Consider the following 16,323-nt stretch of genomic DNA (forward strand, 5'->3'; position numbering starts at 1 on the left):
CAAGCATCTGCCTCTAACCCTAGGAAGCTCTTTGCCACCTTCTCCTCCCTCCTGAATCCTCCCCCCCCTCCTCCCTCTCTGCAGATGACTTCGTCAACCATTTTGAAAAGAAGGTCGACGACATCCGATCCTCGTTTGCTAAGTCAAACGACACCGCTGGTTCTGCTCACACTGCCCTACCCTGTGCTCTGACCTCTTTCTCCCTCTCTCTCCAGATGAAATCTCGCGTCTTGTGACGGCCGGCCGCCCAACAACCTGCCCGCTTGACCCTATCCCCTCCTCTCTTCTCCAGACCATTTCCGGAGACCTTCTCCCTTACCTCACCTCGCTCATCAACTCATCCCTGACCGCTGGCTACGTCCCTTCCGTCTTCAAGAGAGCGAGAGTTGCACCCCTTCTGAAAAAACCTACACTCGATCCCTCCGATGTCAACAACTACAGACCAGTATCCCTTCTTTCTTTTCTCTCCAAAACTCTTGAACGTGCCGTCCTTGGCCAGCTCTCCCGCTATCTCTCTCAGAATGACCTTCTTGATCCAAATCAGTCAGGTTTCAAGACTAGTCATTCAACTGAGACTGCTCTTCTCTGTATCACAGAGGCGCTCCGCACTGCTAAAGCTAACTCTCTCTCCTCTGCTCTCATCCTTCTAGACCTATCGGCTGCCTTCGATACTGTGAACCATCAGATCCTCCTCTCCACCCTCTCCGAGTTGGGCATCTCCGGCGCGGCCCACGCTTGGATTGCGTCCTACCTGACAGGTCGCTCCTACCAGGTGGTGTGGCGAGAATCTGGCTCCTCACCACGCGCTCTCACCACTGGCGTCCCCCAGGGCTCTGTGCTAGGCCCTCTCCTATTCTCGCTATACACCAAGTCACTTGGCTCTGTCATAACCTCACATGGTCTCTCCTATCATTGCTATGCAGACGACACACAATTAATCTTCTCCTTTCCCCCTTCTGATGACCAGGTGGCGAATCGCATCTCTGCATGTCTGGCAGACATATCAGTGTGGATGACGGATCACCACCTCAAGCTGAACCTCGGCAAGACGGAGCTGCTCTTCCTCCCGGGGAAGGACTGCCCGTTCCATGATCTCGCCATCACGGTTGACAACTCCATTGTGTCCTCCTCCCAGAGCGCTAAGAACCTTGGCGTGATCCTGGACAACACCCTGTCGTTCTCAACTAACATCAAGGCGGTGGCCCGTTCCTGTAGGTTCATGCTCTACAACATCCGCAGAGTACGACCCTGCCTCACACAGGAAGCGGCGCAGGTCCTAATCCAGGCACTTGTCATCTCCCGTCTGGATTACTGCAACTCGCTGTTGGCTGGGCTCCCTGCCTGTGCCATTAAACCCCTACAACTCATCCAGAACGCCGCAGCCCGTCTGGTGTTCAACCTTCCCAAGTTCTCTCACGTCACCCCGCTCCTCCGCTCCCTCCACTGGCTTCCAGTTGAAGCTCGCATCCGCTACAAGACCATGGTGCTTGCCTATACGGAGCTGTGAGGGGAACGGCACCTCAGTACCTCCAGGCTCTGATCGGGCCCTACACCCAAACAAGGGCACTGCGTTCATCCACCTCTGGCCTGCTCGCCTCCCTACCACTGAGGAAGTACAGCTCCCGCTCAGCCCAGTCAAAACTGTTCGCTGCTCTGGCCCCCCAATGGTGGAACAAACTCCCTCACGACGCCAGGACAGCGGAGTCAATCACCACCTTCCGGAGACACCTGAAACCCCACCTCTTTAAGGAATACCTAGGATAGGATAAAGTAATCCTTCTCACCCCCCCCTTAAAAGATTTAGATGCACTATTGTAAAGTGGCTGTTCCACTGGATGTCATAAGGTGAACGCACCAATTTGTAAGTCGCTCTGGATAAGAGCGTCTGCTAAATGACTTAAATGTAAATGTTAAATGTGTGTCCAAACATTTCAGTGGTACTGTACATCAAAATACAATCACGTTGACGTAAATACCCCTGGCAACTGATATCAAAACGTATATTTGGTTTTGGAGATGTTGTTCACCTTCTGCACGCTTAAGAAATATTGCCTTGTGCCTTGTAATACCGTTACCAACAACCCACATATCTGTGTGATCATTTTCTAATGTCTCTCCTTCATGTGGAGGGAGGATAATGAGAGTTCGGAGAAGTTACACGTAATGGAAGACATACCAATTAGTTATAGTAATGTTAATGATAGAAATTTTTATAAATTATTAAGTGATTCAACTCAATTTCTTTACAAAAATGACAAAAAAAAAATCTATAATGGAATTTCTGCCACCTAATTGGCTACAATGGGAAATCACAACAGTCACAAGCCACAGTTGGGTCACCTTCTACTGTTCTCCCTTCCACTGGCATACTGCTTGTTATGTTCAGCTGTTAACTTTCTTTGTCTTCCTGTCGTCTAGTGGTCAAACCCGTAACGGCCGTTGGTGGAAGAAGGTGAGGACCAAGATGCAGCCTGGTAAGTGTTCATCATTATTTTAATAAACTGAACACTAAATACAACAAGGGACCAAAGAAACAACCGAAACAGCTCCGTCAGGTGCAAACCACACTAAACAGAAATTAACTACCCACGAAACCCATGTGGGCAAGAGCTACCTAAGTATGGTTCTCAATCAGAGACAACGACAGATCGCTGTCCCTGATTGAGAACCATACCCAGCCAAAAACAAAGAAATACAAAAACATAGAAAAAATAACATAGAACGCCCACCCTAGTCACACCCTGGCCTAACCAAAATAGAGAATAAAAAGCCTCTCTATGGCCAGGGCGTGACAAAACCAACAGTGTTAAAACTGTCTGAGTCTGGACAACCCCTGCCTCTCTCTCTCTCTCCCGCTATCTACCTCTATCTCTCACTCTCCAGTAATTGTCACCTCTCCCAGCTGTTAGTGACACCTACCCATGAGCCCCCTCTCTCTCTCTCCATTTACTTTAACCAGCATCCTCACTGCTGAGCACCAACCTACACCGGACGTTCATGGATGTTGAAAAGTAGATGAGCTTTGGTCAGTCCGCCTTGGCTTTAGATGTTAATGTCAAAGGACGGACCGGACTGGACCAAATCTATCATAGACGTATGTTTGACAAGTTTGGCTAGCACAGTACAGTACAGTGCAGGACAGTAGAGTACAGTACAGTGAGTAGAGCATAGCAGAGTACTGTTCAATACAATAGTACAGTACAATATAGAACACTAAAGAAAAGTTGAGTATAGTACAGTATACAATATACTCTACTCTACTGAACTATACTCTACTGTACTGTACCGTATTCTACTGCACTTAACTCTACCCTACCCTACTCTGCTTTGCTGTATTGTGCTCTACTGTACTGTATTATACTCTAACGTACTGTATTGTACTGTACTGTAATCTACCCTACCCTACTCTGCTTTGCTGTATTGTGCTCTACTGTACTGTATTATACTCTAACGTACTGTATTGTACTGTACTGTAATCTACCGTGCTGTGATGTGCTGTGATGTGCTGTGCTGTGCTGTGATGTCCAAACAGAGAATGACATTCATATCCATCATTATGCATTTCTGTGTAGTACAGATCAGGGACCCATGATGTAATTCCGTTACCGTAATTCTGTTACCGTAATTCTGTTACCGGGTGTAAATCCACTTTACTTACTTACTTCAATAACAAAAATAGATTTTTTTCAGACTCAAGGTACAATGACATAGCTGACACCCCATTTTTTTCTGCTGACATCTTTGAATCTTAATTCAGAGCAGATGTTTTGTTTTTTGGAATATGTGGGCACATAAAAACCTGAATGAGATTTTACCGCAATTTCATTACGGTTTGATCTGCACAGTTCTTCCGTGGACATTGTTAAAAGTAATCCTTCTGGAGAGTTTTATCGTTTGTTCAACTTTGAAATCAATCGTTTTTGTTTGGCATACATTTTTAAAGTCAAAGCGCAGTTCCGTTACCGTGGAATACCAAGCAGAGTGTGCGTGTGGATAGACAGAGCCATGGTTTCTCCTAGTTTGAGACAGGGCTGAAATGTTCTGCTGGAATCAGATTTTCAAGTAGACACATAAGCACTTGAAGCAGAGCTGTAGTCTATCGATAACATATTTTCCAGAAAGAAATACAAGTTAGAAGCTAATATTTCCATGTGTACCTCATAACGCGTCTGTGTTGCTGACCAGTGGTCACCAAGGCCCCCTTGACAGTGTGCAGTGTTTCCCTAGGATGTTTTTCAGCAGCGGCGCCAGATTCATTTTGTCTTTCAGCGGTGTGTGTGTGTGTGTGTGTGTGTGTAATATGCACTGCATTAAATACAACAGCCTGCACCATGGGCACCGTTTAACACCGCAGTGACTCACACCATGCAACCACTGGGTATTTTTTTTGCAACGTTGTCCTGACTTTATTAATGTGTTGCTATTGTGTCAACACGACAGCAAAGATTGCTAGGCCTATATACGGAGATGCAGTGTCTAGTGTGCGTTTACTGTGTGTGTGTTCAAGGCATTGTTGTGATGCTAATGGGCTATTTTCAAGCATGTGAACACGATTGATACACATTTCACTGTAGGCATAATATTTTTAAGTGTCTACTTGTAGGCATAATATTTCTACCATGCTGCCCAAGGTGACGCAGGTATTTCTGTGACACTTTGGTGTGTTCTTCTGCAAACGAGCACAGGGCATTAGATCGACAGCGACATATCTCGAAGGGAGCGTCTTAAAGTGCCATGCCTCTATGAGCAGCTGTAAGTCAAGGGGCCGCTTTCAGAGCGGTGTCATGAAACATTGATGAGAGACTTAACTTTCAGTTCTGCCTCGCTCCCTCCCACCCTTTATCCCTCCCTCCCTACCTATCTCTCTCTCTCTCTCTCTCTCTCTCATCCCTCCCACTCTCTCCATCCCTCCCTCCCTTTATCCCTCCCTACCTCTCTCTCTCTCTCTCTCTCGCTCATCCCTCTCTCTCATCCCTCCCACTCTCTCCATCCCTCCCTCCCTTTATCCCTCCCTACCTCTCTCTCTCTCTCTCTCTCGCTCATCCCTCTCTCTCATCCCTCCCACTCTCTCCATCCCTCCCTCCCTTTATCCCTCCCTACCTATCTCTCTCTCTCTCTCTCTCTCTCTCTCTCATTCCTCTCTCTCATCCCTCCCACTCTCTTCATCCCTCCCTCCCTTTATCCCTCCCTCACTCTCTCCATCCCTCCCTCCCTCCCTCATCGTCTCAAAAACAGGAGAATCTTCTGCCAACAGACAAGATTACCCTGGACGTGTGAAGGGGATGGTGGGATGGAGGGAAGGAGGGATGAAGGGATGAAAAGGAGGGAAATGGCTTTGGAGTTACTGAGTGGAATATCTGGTAGCATATCTAGCAGAGGATCAGAGTGGGGACTAATCTTGGTTAAATTGTTGCTTGTAGCGGGAACGGTCCCTAGGGGGCGACAGGGTGGGAGGCTGTCACCCACCACTGTTCCTGTTTAGATTTAAACCACTGAAATACTGTAGATAAATATGTGTTCTACATCACAAACCACTGATATAGATAAATATGTGTTCTACATCACAAACCACTGATATAGATACATATAAAGTTTCTTATACACTGAGTATACACAAATGTGAGAAGCATTGGAGTCAACATGGGCCACCATCCCTGCGGAATACTTTAAACGCCCTGTAGAGTCTCTGCCCCAATGAATTGAGGCTGTTCTGAGGGCAAAAGGTGGTGCAGCTCAATATTATGAAAGGTGTTCCTAATGTTTTGTCCACTCAGTGTACATTACGTTGTCTTGTTCAAAAAGGGGAAACGGGTAACTGTGGCTTGTAAATACTGTGATCAGTGCTCCCAGTAGCCGATCATGAGGTGAGTAAGTTTGTGAGGTGAGAAATGGTCTGGGTTGCGGAGTGTGTGTGTGTGCTTACGTAATATTTTCTGTGTGTGTGTGTGTGTGTGCGCACGTGTATACTGTATGTATGCCCTCGCAGTCCTCCTCCAGCTCTGCTCTATCACCATGCGTATATAAAGGACGTCACACTGCTTGCTTAGCGAGTACCTCTTCCTCCCGATTCAATCCATAACTGGCGCAAACTCAGGACCTCTGCCTTGCTAGCTGGCCCAAGTGGGGAGACTTTAGGCTGAGGAGTACGTTTCACACATCCCCTTGTGCTGCACGTACATAGGGATCAATAGTGTATCCCCCATCAGTTGCAAGGTGTGATTTAAAGCCGCGCAATATCAGCTTTCAGCATCTTTACCAGACCTCTGCCCTCTTCCTATCACTGACTTCCCCATCCTCTTCTTCTTCCCCTGAACGCACACACGCACACGCACATGCACGCGCGCACACACACACACACACACACACACACACACACACACACACGCACGCACGCACGCACGCACGCACGCACACACACACACACACACACACACACACACACACACACACACACACACACACACACACACACACACACACACACACACACACACACACACACCTCCCCCTCCCCCAGGAAACTAGCGTATTGGCTGGCCAGGCATTATTAATGCATCTGGACGTTGGGAGCAACATCAAACTAAAGTAATTAAACAGAGACTGAAGGGCCCAGGAGCTCTGCACTTGATTAATGATATGCCTTTCAGTTGATAGGGCTGATAAAAGGCTCGTATCTCATTCTTGTCCACAAATCCTCTAAGGACTGTGGGTAAAGCACTGCATCTGGGGTTAAAGTAGAGTGTCTAAAGGCTACTTCATCCTTGAAAGCGTGTGAGGCTCCAATAAGGTGTGGACTAGACTGATAAGTCATTCATGTTTGTAGTATAAAAGCTTTGTAATATGATGTCCGGTGCGGAAGAAAGCAACGGGGTTTGTTCTTCTTACAAATAAATACTGAGCTTTATACATGTTATGTATCATATAATGAGTGGGTCGTACATTTCATCGTGACACCAATTCCCTGTGTGTTGCAGAGGAGATTTATTATGTGAGCTCGCTCATTAAATAATAACACCGGAGGTTGTTTACCATAGCTACATCTGAATATGTTTAGGGCTTACTTTTCAAAAGGTTCTGATATTAATTCCGTCTCGAAACCTCAAATCGCGCTGTACTCGGAAAAAGTAGTTGATTTATACGCCGCAAACCCTTGATTGATCGGGAGAGACTGACATGTGCTGCTTTGCCTAGGCCAGGCAGAAATCAACACGGCTCCATAACTGTTGAGCCACTCACTGTCTGGGAGAGCTGCTGACCTCAGCAAACTATTACAACCAGTCGGGCAAAGTTGTTTGGTCACAAACACACACACACGCAGGCACGCACACACCGTCACACCCTGATCTGTTTCACCTGTCTTTGTGCTTGTCCCCACCCCCCACCAGGTGTCTCCCATCTTCCCTCAATATCCCCTGTGTATTTATACCTGTGTCCTCTGTTTGTCTGTTGCCAGTTTGTTTCGTTCGTCAAACAGACCAGCGGTTTCCCCTTTGCTCCTGTCAGTTCCTAGTTTTCTCGGTTTTGACCATTCTGCCTGCCCTGACCCTGAGCCTGCTGTTCTGTACCTTGTCACACCACACTGGATTACTGACCTCTGCCTGCCCTTGAACTGTCGTTTTGCCTGCCCCCTGTTCTAGTAATAAACCTTTGATACTTCAACACTGTCTGCATCTGGGTCTTCCCTGAAACGTGACACACACACACACGCACACACACACACAGTCTTGTACAACTAACACATTAACAACTGACACATAATTCAGTCCATTTCAAAATCCTATTTTCCCGAACCTTTACCTTAACCGTAACCCTAAAACACTTAACCCGAAACTTAACGCTAGCGCCTAAACCCTGAACCTCATTCTAACATTGATTCTAACCTTAACCCTAAACCCTCTAGGAATAGCATTTGATGACACACACACACACACACACACACACACACACACACACACACACACACACACACACACACACACACACACACACACACACACACACACACACACACACAGAGAGAGAGAGCTGCTGGGATAGGGATCATTTAACCAGAGCATCGGGCCCACTTCTCATGCTCTTACCTCATGCCAAAATGCATACACACGCGCACGCATACCAAAACTCTCTCACCCCTCATTCATAATTGGATTTAAAAAATACATGGCGTGGGCACCGGCTGTTATCTGGTGTCAGTTTGAGTCAAGAGGCTTGCCACTCTTCCATTTGCACTCTCCCTCTATCTTCCCTCCCCTCTATCTCGCTCCCTCCTTCACTCAGCGCCTCGCTACGATTGATAGTTAACCGCAACGCAAAACCCAACCAGTACAACAGTAATAAGAAGCTGTTGACAGCTGGGCTGGTGCATACTGTATATAGAAGATGAGCTGGTATGAGCGTTGTGCTGTATGCGTTCTAGCGTTCTAGTTGGGGCTGTTTGTTGCCGAGCAGAAAAGTCTGCCAATGGTGTGTGTCAGATAGACGGCACTGAACATGTGTGTGTGTATGGGTCCGCCTCTAAACATGTGTCAAATCAAATCAATTTATTTGTCACATGCCTCGAATACAAGTGTAGACTTTACCGTGAAATAGGTACTTATGAGCCCTTTCTCAACAATGCAGTTAAAGTGTAAGAAAATGCATGTGTTTATTGTTGTTGTCTATGTGTGCGTTTGTGTTTCTCTGAATTCATTTATGCGTGTGTGGACTTCAAAAGGAAGACCTGTCATGTAATTCTGAGTGGACGGAGTGAGTGTGTATTGTTACTGCTGTGGTGCTGTCCTTTTGTATTGATGCCCCCCCTCCTCCCCTTCCATCATAGTATTAGACAGGACTGACAGTCTGGCCGGAGACTGAGGGATGTTTTACTGACCTATAGGGGATTAATTAACCGTGTGAGTTACGAGCAGAGAGACACGTCAGTAGCAGTGCACCTAACAAGCAGCCCTAATGGACTCATAAACACAGGTCGTAAACCTTAGCTATGACATCACACTGACACATGTATATTATACACACACACGCACACACACACACACACACACACACACACACACACACACACACACACACACACACACACACACACACACACACACACACACACACACACACACACACACACACACACACACACACACATACTTGTGTCTCTTGAGCGAGAGCCCCATGTGCTGCTTCATCTGCTGCATGCCGTGGTAGTCTGTGTAGATGAGGTCAAAGGGCAGAGGTCCTGTCAGGGGGCAGCTCCCTCTGCCTGGGGGCACCCCGAGAAATCTATGAGACAGAAACACACAGACCAGAGGTTACATGAACTACTGTATGGTTCAAACACACAGAGCAGAGGTTACATGAACTACTGTATGGTTCAAACACACAGACCAGAGGTTACATGAACTACTGTATGGTTCAAACACACAGAGCAGAGGTTACATGAACTACTGTATGGTTCAAACACACAGAGCAGAGGTTACATGAACTACTGTATGGTTCAAACACACAGACCAGAGGTTTCATTAACTACTGTATGGTTCAAACACACAGACCAGAGGTTACCTTAATTACTGTATGGTTCAAACACACAGACCAAAGGTTACGTTAACTACTGTATGGTTCAAACACACAGACCAGATGTTACATTAACTACTGTATGGTTCAAACACACAGACCAGAGGTTACATTAACTACTGTATGGTTCAAACACACAGACCAGAGGTTACCTTAATTACTGTATGGTTCAAACACACAGACCAGAGGTTACATTAACTACTGTATGGTTCAAACACACAGAGCAGAGGTTACATTAACTACTGTATGGTTCAAACACACAGACCAGAGGTTACCTTATTTACTGTATGGTTCAAACACACAGACCAGAGGTTACATTAACTACTGTATGGTTCAAACACACAGAGCAGAGGTTACATTAACTACTGTATGGTTCAAACACACATACCAAAGGTTTCATTAACTACTGTATGGTTCAAACACACAGAGCAGAGGTTACATTAACTACTGTATGGTTCAAACACACTGAGCAGAGGTTACCTTAACTACTGTATGGTTCAAACACACAGAGCAGAGGTTTCATTAACTACTGTATGGTTCAAACACACAGACCAGAGGTTACCTTAACTACTGTATGGTTCAAACACACAGACCAGAGGTTACCTTAATTACTGTATGGTTCAAACACACAGACCAGAGGTTACATTAACTACTGTATGGTTCAAACACACAGACCAGAGGTTACCTTAACTACTGTATGGTTCAAACACACAGACCAGAGGTTACCTTAATTACTGTATGGTTCAAACACACAGACCAGAGGTTACATTAACTACTGTATGGTTCAAACACACAGAGCAGAGGTTACCTTAACTACTGTATGATTCAAACACACAGAGCAGAGGTTACATTAACTACTGTATGGTTCAAACACACAGACCAAAGGTTTCATTAACTACTGTATGGTTCAAACACACAGACCAAAGGTTTCATTAACTACTGCATGGTTCAAACACACAGACAGACCAGAGGTTACCTTAACTACTGTATGGTTCAAACACACAGACCAGAGCTTACATTAACTACTGTATGATTCAAACACACAGAGCAGAGGTTACATTAACTATTGTATGGTTCAAACACACAGACCAAAGGTTTCATTAACTACTGTATGGTTCAAACACTGAGCAGAGGTTACCTTAACTACTGTATGGTTCAAACACACAGACCAGAGGTTACCTTAACTACTGTATGGTTCAAACACACAGACCAGAGGTTACCTTAACTACTGTATGGTTCAAACACACAGAGCAGAGGTTACCTTAACTACTGTATGGTTCAAACACACAGACCAGAGGTTACCTTAACTACTGTATGGTTCAAACACACAGAGCAGAGGTTACCTTAACTACTGTATGGTTCAAACACACAGACCAGAGGTTACCTTAACTACTGTATGGTTCAAACACACAGACCAGAGGTTACCTTAACTACTGTATGGTTCAAACACACAGCACACAGACAGAGCAGAGGTTACATTAACTATAGTTTCCATGGATCAGTTGGCTGGAGAAGGTTATGAGATTTAAATGTGTTATTGTCACATACACCGGATAGGTGCAGTGTAAAGCATTGTTTTCCAGGGTCAGACATAGTAGTACGGAGAAAATTAGGGTGAAGTGCCTTGCTCAAGGGCACACCGACCAATTTTCCACCTTGTCAGCTCAGGTATTGGAACCAGATTTAACGGCAAGGCTACCTGCTGCCCTGTTTGATGTCTGCATGGGCACCTGTTGTTTACTTAGGACCAGGAGTTTTCACTGACCACATGACCGTGACCAGGTCACCACAACCCTGACCAGAAAACACTGTGCCCTGGACTGTACGGTCAAAAGTCAATCTTGGTCAGGTCAAAACACCGTCGGTCCTGTACTGCATTCACTATAAGTCACTGTGAATAAACCACCATCTCATTATCGTACTATGACGAGAGAGACGTTGAACCTGCTTCCAAGCCCCCGAGCATTAGAGAAACACAATGAAACATCAATCAATCAACTCGGTCAAAAGACGGCGCTTGCGTTGATGATGAGGGTGAAGCACCGATCCAAACTGTATGAGTAGCAGATGGCCAGAACAGTGAGCGGGCAACAGCATCAGAAAAAGAGGGAGATCTACACATCAAACTGTCAAAGGGGCACCGACCGGGGAGAAATGTGTCCGTTTCAGAGATGAGAGGAGCGATGGAGAGGACGAAAGAGGAGTGTGTGTCAGAGACAGAGAGACGCAGAGAGACTCCCTGTCAGTGGATGGTTTCGTATTTGCATTACTAAGGAAGAGGGAGTGATATCTGGAACCTGTGAGAGAGAGAATGTGTGTGTCTGTGTGTCAGTGTGTGTGTGTGTGTGTGCAGTCTACTTCTGTGTGTCAGTGTGTGTGTGTGTGTGTGTGTGTGTGTGTGTGTGTGTGTGTGTGTGTGTGTGTGTGTGTGTGCGGTCTACTTCTGTGCCAGTGTGTGTGTGTGCGTGTGTGTGCGGTCTACTTCTGTGTGTCAGTGTGTGTGTCTCACCCACATGCTCTCTCCACAGTACAGTGATCCTCCCATTGATTCCCCCACCACATTCCAAACTCCTTACCAGCTAAACATAAAGGGAATCTACCGCAACCCTAAACTCTATACCCCACTGGGCGGAAGGAATCTCCCATTCTTCTCATGTATTTTCCCTCATCAATTTCCACTGTGTCCATTTCCTCCTACTAGAAGAGGACGAAGTAGAGACCACTCCTGAGACAACAGGGCTGTGTCTGCTATCACTATCACTCGCTTGAATCCATTTTCGTTCGCATCGATTGGCTAAAACCTCGGACCTACTGTGCCGACCGAGTCCCTATTGGATAGCTGACCTGTGAGTGGTCTGGGTGAGTGGTCTGAGGGTGTGTGTGTGTGTGTGTTGGCCCAGCGTGACAGATGGAGACACAAGGCTAATGGACATGGTGATGGAGGTGGGCTATACAGTCAATTTCCTCTCTCTACAGAACACGCTGATGTTTTAGATTTGATTGAGCAGACCCTCCTATCCCGGGGGACTTACAATAAGTGCATTTGGAAAAGGAAGATGATATGAATGACCGCATACTGTAATACGAGCAAATAAAACAAACTCATTTGAAGTAACAATCACAATGCTAGCATGACAGAGAGAAAGGGAGAGAGAGAGAGAGAGAGAGAGAGAGAGAGAGAGTGTCTCCATGCATGTGTGTTTTGGAGCTCAGACAGCGAACACCACACACACACGCACACACGCACACACACAGAGAGAGAGAGACACACACACACACACTTATTACCGAAACACACACGCACGATACAGACACAACATGTTCCTCTGGCTAGCTCATCTATTTCCCTACAGACTCAAAAGACACCACTGTTGAATACACTACAAACACTGAAGGCTTTAACAAGCCTCTCGCGCAATGCACAGCCCTAACAGCATGTCATGTGCTGGGATAAGAGGGTCATTTGTATAGCGTGAGACAGGATGCTGATCTGCTGTCTATAACCTACTATCTCCAGGCCCTGTTATGCAGTAGATATAGTTCTGAGAGCTCTTGTTAGAAAGAGGAGAGGATGTGAGTCTAATACTGTAAGTCTCTGTCTGACTCTCATCCTTGAGAGTGAGAGGAGATAAAGGTGTCTGACTTCTGTCTGAGTGTGTGTGTGTGTGTGTGTGTGTGTGTGTGTGTGTGTGTGTGTGTGTGTGTGTGTGTGTGTGTGTGTGTGTGTGTGTGTGTGTGTGTATGCCTCTGCAATTTGATGGGATTCCTGAAGGAGGTTTCGCCGCAGACAAGATGAGCTGCGACTGTCTCCCTCCTCCACCTCTTCACCCACACTCGTCCGTCCGGCCCTGAATGGCAGGATTGAGCTCTTCCCCCATCAAGAATCCCCCTCCCCACCCAACCAACAACTCTCTCTGTCCTTCACATCGCTCACACTCCCATGTAGCCTATTTCACATAACAACCAAAGAAAAACTAAAGTACTGTTCTTTACTTTACTGTACTGTTAAAACACAACATTCTTGCAGTACTGCATGTACTGTTTGTATAAAAATAAACCAACATTTTGTCAGAGTATGAGCCTAATGGAAGCATTGAGACATGAAAGAGCATAAGCTTTAAGCTTTAATAACACAGTCCCATAGGAGTGTCTGTATGTAGTGGGGTACACGTTGTCGAACATAATGTGTGGTGTGTGGGGGGAGGCTGTGTGTTTGTATGTGTGTGTGTGTGTGTGTGTGTGTGTGTCTACATGTCTGTGCAGTAGAGTGGAACTTCTATTTGTTTTGTTGTGCGAGGTTAGAGGTGAACTCTATCCTCCAGACTGGTTTGAGAACAGATGTCCTTCATAACTCCAGTTTTAGAAAATAGGAAAGATAGGAAAGATGTATAAAAGATCTGATGGCCATGGTTACGAAGCATCTGCACCTCTTCTTTTGAGGCAATAAAAGACTGCCCCTCCATTTGAGTTGTATTGCCTCGATATTAAAATAATAGGTGAAAACATCACAGCACATTCAACGCTAAGTAAGTGGCATGGGAAATAGAGGGTCTGCATCGCAAATTGTACCCTATCCCCTATACTGTGCACTATTTTTGACCAGAGCCCTATGGGCCTGTGTCAAAAGTAGTGCACTAAAAAGGGAATAGGGTGCCATTTGGGAGACACACTTGGAGAGCAGACAGCGTGTGAGGGCAGCAGGACTCAATCAAACTAGATGATTTATGAATCAAATCAATCCTGCATAACACTCGGATTCCATTTCCTGTCTTCTGCATTATCAGTCAAACCTGAACCAACTGTTAATGATGAATATCATATATAATAATATGAATATCATAATATGACACATCCACAACGCGTTGAGAAATGGCTCCTGTCGGCTACAGAGCTGTGACCCTTTCTCATTACGCTCCGCGGGACTTCAATCAAGCATTTGTTAGCCCTAAGATGGCTATCTGTCTCCGATATACAGTCGGGGAAAAAAGTATTTAGTCAGCCACCAATTGTGCAAGTTCTCTCACTTAAAAAGATGAGAGAGGCCTGTAATTTTCATCATAGCTACACTTCAACTATGACAGACAAAATGAGAAAAAAAATCCAGAAAATCACACTGTAGGATTTTAAATGAATTTATTTGCAAATTATGGTGGAAAATAAGTATTTGGTCACCTACAAACAAGCAAGATTTCTGGCTCTCACAGACCTGTAACTTCTTCTTTAAGAGGCTCCTCTGTCCTCCACTCGTTACCTGTATTAATGGCACCTGTTTGAACTTGTTATCAGTATAAAAGACACCTGTCCACAACCTCAAACAGTCACACTGCAGGATTTGGATTTGAGAGATAAGAGAGCATTTAACAACATCAATGCTGTAAGCCTGTCGACCATACAACGCATCCTCCAACGGCACCGAGTGACGATGAAACAACTTTACAAGGTGCAATTTGAGAGAAACTCTGACAGAGTCAAGAATATGCGACATGACTTTGTAGAGGTATGTATGCAACACTACTTCCAGTACTTCAGTACCATATTTACTCATCTGTATATCCTTTTGTCTGTTACAGAGAGTATTGGAGTTGGATGCCCATGTAATTCGCCATGCATTTATTTATGTGGATGAGGTTGGCTTCAACCTCACCAAAACCAGGCGCCGCGGAAGGAATGTAATAGGACAGAGGGCCATTACCGATGTCCCTGGACAGCGTGGGGTTAATATAACTATGTGTGCTGCCATCACTCAAAACGGGGTCCTCCATCACAATGCCACACTGGGTCCGTACAACACCGGCCATATGCTCACATTTCTGGATGCAATTTACACAATGCTTGTCCCTGATCCAGATCAGGAGCCTGCTAGAGTTGTGGTTTTATGGGACCATGTTAGTTTTCACCAGGATGTTCTGTTCCAAAACTGGTTTGCCAACAATCCACCATTTGTTGTTTTGTACCTACCCCCATATTCACCTTTTCTAAATCCCATAGAGGAATTCTTCTCAGCCTGGCGCTGGAAAGTGTATGATCGCCAACCCTATGCCCGCATGCCGCTTCTCCAGGCAATGGAGGACGCATGTGGGGACATAGAGATTACCTCTGTCCAAGGTTGGATAAGCCATGCTAGGAGATACTTCCCTCGATGTTTGGCAAGAGAAAACGCATCTTGTGATGTGGGGAAAGTATCGTGGCTAGACCAGGCCTGGAGAAGAGATGAAGCGTAGCTATGTGTGACCCATTATGATTCCAGGATGGCACAGTGAGCGACTGGCATTGCCAGGGTTGTTTGTGTAGAGCGGACATGTCGGTGGGCATGGGGTTTGCGTTACGACAAGGGAAGGACATAAACACACTCGTTTAAAATGAAATGGCAGAGGGCCAGGACACAAATGTCCAATGACACTCAGGGGCACAGTGGCGCCCAATCGCCCAGCGTCCTCCTTGTCTCTGGGCTGGCGTCCAATCAGCAAGCCCCTATGAACGCACACTGTGACCACATAGCAGGCCTATGTGACGACGGGAGTGAGTTCGGCTTTGGTGGATACAGATAGGGGTAATATGGAGAAGTGCTCTGATGCTGATCATTATTCTGTGAGAATCCAAGGTCCCCCATGTCTACAGAGGCCAACCATCTCTCAGTACATGTAAAACCTTGGATAACATCTACATTATGTGAATTAAGATGGGGGTTGCTCTCTCTCGCTCTCTCTTTCTGTCTCTCTCAAAACGGCCTATTCTCCTCTTCCTCTGTACTCAAAGAAG

At 45.9% G+C, this 16,323-nt stretch overlaps 1 pseudogene; it reads right to left on the minus strand.

Annotated features, from left to right (window-relative positions):
• LOC115103797 (alpha-1,6-mannosylglycoprotein 6-beta-N-acetylglucosaminyltransferase B-like) overlaps positions 1-16,323 on the minus strand; it is a 102,110-nt pseudogene that overhangs the window by 31,576 nt on the left and 54,211 nt on the right.

Source organism: Oncorhynchus nerka, linkage group LG21 (assembly GCF_034236695.1).
Source record: "Oncorhynchus nerka isolate Pitt River linkage group LG21, Oner_Uvic_2.0, whole genome shotgun sequence".
In the NCBI taxonomy this organism is placed as follows: Eukaryota; Metazoa; Chordata; class Actinopteri; order Salmoniformes; family Salmonidae; genus Oncorhynchus; species Oncorhynchus nerka.